Source organism: Arachis ipaensis, chromosome B8, assembly GCF_059453495.1.
Source record: "Arachis ipaensis isolate K30076 ecotype BB chromosome B8, ASM5945349v1, whole genome shotgun sequence".
NCBI classification, from domain to species: domain Eukaryota; kingdom Viridiplantae; phylum Streptophyta; class Magnoliopsida; order Fabales; family Fabaceae; genus Arachis; species Arachis ipaensis.
The window spans coordinates 78,284,329-78,289,062 of NC_142443.1; the positions used below are offsets into that span (position 1 = coordinate 78,284,329).

The 4,734-nt window shown below is 33.5% G+C and overlaps 1 non-coding gene across 1 annotated transcript; it reads left to right on the forward strand.

The window, feature by feature from the left end:
• Positions 1–1,733: 1,733 nt before the first annotated feature.
• Positions 1,734–1,841, forward strand: LOC148548536 (small nucleolar RNA R71). The gene has a single exon (XR_015898389.1). It is a non-coding gene; the product is annotated as a small nucleolar RNA R71 (small nucleolar RNA).
• The last annotated feature ends 2,893 nt before the right edge of the window (positions 1,842–4,734 follow it).

The following is a 4,734-nucleotide window of genomic DNA, read 5'->3' on the forward strand; positions in this document are numbered from 1 at the left end:
GTTTCCTATGCTTTAAAAATAATTATTTTAATTACCCTTTTATTACCATTCGATGCCATGATTTGTGTGTTAAGTAGTTTCAGACCTTCTAAGGCAGGAATGACTTAAAGGATGGAAAGGAAACATACAAAAATGGAAGGAAAGTACAAAATGGAGTTTTCGAAGAAACTGGCAGCGACGCGAACGCATGGACGACGCGGCCGCATGCCTAGCGCGAAAAGACAGTGACGCGAACGCGTGACTGACGCGGACGCGCGCTATGAGCAGAACACAGATGATGCCAACGCATGACCTAAGCGAACGCGAGACAAGGAAAACTCCAGATGACGCGACCGCGTGACCCACGCAGACGCGTGACCCACGCAGACGCGTGACAGACGCCACGCACCAGAAATTGTAGAAAACGCTCCCAGCGATTTTTGAAGCCCTTTTTGGCCCAGATCCAAGTCCAGAAAGCACATATTAGAGGTTATAAAGGGGAGAATGCATCCATATGGGGAGAGATCTCCAAGTATTCACTTTTCATAGTTTAGATGTAGTTTTTAGAGGGAGAGGTTCTCTCATCTCTCTTAGGTTTTAGGATTAGGATTTTTCTTAATTTTAGGATTATTTCTCTTCAAGTGCAGGTTCAATGTTTCTCTTATTTATTCTCTACTTTTATTATATACCTTTAATTATTATTTATCTTTTCAATTTGGCTTATGCTACATTCATGTTATGATTTTCTTAATTAATATTACTTGAGGTATTTCAGCTTATGATTGTTTTATTCTATTTATGAATGCTCTTAATTTAATCTAGATATTTTCTTCCTTTTGGCTTTGGTTAAGTAATTGGTAACACTTGAGTTGTCAAACTCAGCAGTGGTTGAAATTGGCAGATTTCTAATTAATCTAGATCGCTCTAAAGCTAGTCGTCTCATAGGGATTGACTAGGACTTGAGGATCAATCTAATTAGTCCACTTGACTTAACTAAGTAGGATTAAAATCCAATTCTCATCACACCTAATAAGGATAACTAGGATAGAAATTCTAATTTCTCATACCTTGCCACTAGTTTATTTTACAGTTATTTATTTATTTTATTGTCATTTAAATTACTCATTTCTTACCTTCAAAACCCCAATTTACAAAACTCATAACCAATAATAAGAACATACTTCCATGCAGTTCCTTGAGAAGACGACCCAAGGTTTAAATACTTCGGTTATCAAGTTTAAAGGGGTTTGTTACTTGTGACAACCAAAATGTTTGTACAAAAGGATTTTCTGTTGGTTTAGAAACTATACTTACAAGGCAATTACTTTTATTCTTTACCGATAGGAAATTCCGATCGTTAGTTCCCCCATGTAATTCACCTCTGCTATTGTAGGGTTCTCAGGATCATAAGCTTCTTCTTCAGAAGATGCCTCTTGAGTACTGTTGGATGCAGCTTGCAATCCATTCAGACTCTTAGAAATCATATTGACTTGCTGATTCAATATTTTATTCTGAGCCAATATGGCATTCAGAGTATCAATTTCAAGAACTCCCTTCCTCTGAGGCGTCCCATTACTCACATGATTCCTTTCAGAAGTGTACATGAACTGGTTATTTGCAACCATGTCAATGAGTTCCTGAGCTTCAACAGGCGTTTTCTTTAGGTGAATGGATCCACCTGCAGAATGGTCCAATAATATCTTTGATAATTCAGACAGACCATCATAGAATATATCCAGGATGGTCCATTCTGAAAGCATGTCAGAAGGATACTTTTTGGTCAGTTGCTTATATCTCTCCCAAGCTTCATAGAGGGATTCACCTTTTTTCTGTTTGAAGGTTTGAACATCCACTCTAAGCTTGCTAAGCTTTTGAGGAGGAAAGAACTTGGCTAAGAAAGCCGTGACCAGCTTATCCCAAGAGTTCAGGCTATCTTTAGGTTGAGAGTCCAACCATATTCTAGCTCTGTCTCTTACAGCAAACGGGAAAAGCATAAGCATGTAGACCTCGGGATCAACCCCATTGGTCTTAACAGTATCACAAATTTGCAAGAATTCAGTTAAGAACTGAAAAGGATCTTCTGATGAAAATCCATGAAACTTGCAGTTCTGTTGCATCAGAGAAACTAATTGAGGCTTTAGCTCAAAATTGTTTGCTCCAATGGCAGGGATTGAGATGCTTCTTCCATGTAAATTGGAATTTGGTGCAGTAAAGTCACCAAGCATCTTCCTTGTATTGTTATTATTTTCGGCCATGTCTCCTTCTTTTTCAAAAATTTCTGTCAGATTTTCTCTAGAGAATTGTGCTTTAGCTTCCCTTTTCAGAGTCCTTTCAGGTTCAGGATCAGCTTCAACAAGAATGTTCTTATCCTTGTTCCTGCTCATATGAAAAAGAAGAGAACACAAAAGAAAATATGGAATCCTCTATGTCACAGTATAGAGATTCCTTATGTAAGTATAAGAAGAGGAGAATAGAAGAAGGAGAAGAGAAAAATTCGAAAATTAATTAAAATAAAATAAAAATATTTTTGTTTTTATTTTAAAAATTAATTAGAATTCAAAAATTAAAAAGAGAAATAAAATTAAATTAAAATTTAAAACAATTAGTTAATTAAAAAGGAATTTTGAAAAAGAGGTTAGTGATTTTCGAAAATTAGAGAGAGAGAAATAGTTAGGTAGTTTTGAAAAAGATAAGATTAATTGAAAAAGATTTGAAGATCAATTTTGAAAAGATAAGAAGTTAGAAAAGATTTTGAAATTGATTTTGAAGGAGATGTGATTGAAATTTATTTTGAAAAAGATTTGAAAAAGAAATTTAAAAAAGATTTGATTTTGAAAATTAAAGTTGATTACTTGACTAACAAGAAACAAAAATATATGATTTTAAAATTTAAAGATTGAACCTTTCTTACTAGGCAAGTAACAAACTTAAAATTTTTTAATCAATCACATTAATTGTTAGCATTAATTTCGAAAATATGAAATAGAAATAAGAAAAAGATTTTGAAAATAAATTTTGAAAATTTCGAAATTATGAAAGAAAAAATGAAAAAGATTTGAAAAAGATAGAATTTTTAAATTGAAAATTTGATTTGACTCATAAGAGACAACTAGATTTTAAAAATTTTTGAAAAAGTCAACTCAAATTTTCGAATTTTATGAGAAGAAAAAGGGAAAGATATTTTTTTGATTTTTGAATTTTTAATGATGAAAGAGAAAAACAATAAAAAGACTCAAAACATGAAAATTATGAATCAAAACACATAATACATGCAAAACACTTTGAATGTCAAGATGAATATCAAGAACACTTTGAATGTCAAGATGAACACCAAGAACTTATTTTTGAAAATTTTTAAGAAAAGAAAAATATGCAAGACACCAAACTTAGAAATTTGTAAAACTTTAGACACTAACAAATTGAAAATGCATATGAAAAACAAGAAAAGACACAAAACATAAAAATGCAAAGATCAAACAAAGCAATTGATCACACCATGCATGAGTTTTCGAAAAATGCACAAATTTTAAAAACATGCAATTGACACCAAACTTAAAATTTAACACAAGACTCAAACAAGAAACATCAAATTTTTGGTTTTTTTATGATTTTATTAAAAAAAAAATTTTTGGATTTTTTTTTGAAAATTAATTGGAAAAGAAAAATAAGGATTTTAAAAATTTTTTAATGAGAATTCTAGGAATCATGCAATGTTAGTCTAAAGCTCCGGTCCAGGAATTAGACATGGCTTACTAGCCAGCCAAGCTTTCAACGAAAGCTCCGGTCCAAAATACTAGACATGGCCAATGGCCAGCCAAGCTTCAGTATACAAATCAGGCATACAATAACTGATCAGATGGGAGTCCAAGGACTCTTGCCATGATAAGTGGAAGCCTCAGTCCAAAAATTTAGACATGGCTTGACAGCCAACCAGGCTTCAACAAATCATGAAAAAACTCTAGAATTCATTCTTAAAAATTCTGAAGAACATAGAATAATTTATTTTTATTAAATTTTTTTTTGAAAATTTTTTTTGAAAATAAAAATAAAAATAATAAAAACAAAAATCTTAAAATTAAAATAAAATTTACATAATATGAGCAACAAGATGAACCGTCAGTTGTCCAAACTCGAACAATCCCCGGCAACAGCGCCAAAAATTGGTATGCAAAATCGTGATCGTTCATTCCTTGGTAACGGCGCTAAAAACTTGATATGCACGTTCTTAATCTTAATTCTTCTTCACAATCTTGCACAACTAACCAGCAAGTGCACTGGGTCATCCAAGTAATAAACCTTACGTGATTAAGGGTCGATCCCACGGAGATTGTTGGCTTGAAGCAATCTATGGTCACCTTGTAAATCTCATTCAGGCGGATTTCAAATAGTTATGGTGAATTGATAATTAAAATATAATTAAAATATAAAATAGGATAGAAATACTTATGTAATTCATTAGTGAGAATTTCAGATAAGCGTATAGAGATGCTTTTGTTCCTCCTGAACCTCTGCTTCCTGCTGTCTTCATCCAATCATTCCTACTCCTTTCCATGGCAAGCTTTATGTATGGCATCACCGTTGTCAATGGCTACTTCCCGTCCTCTCAGTGAAAGTGGTCCAAGATGCGCTGTCACCACATGGCTAATCATCTGTCAGTTTTCGATCATACTGGAATAGGATTCAGTAATCCTTTTGCGTCTGTCACTATGCCCAGCACTCGCGAGTTTGAAGCTCGTCACAGCCATCCCTTCCCAG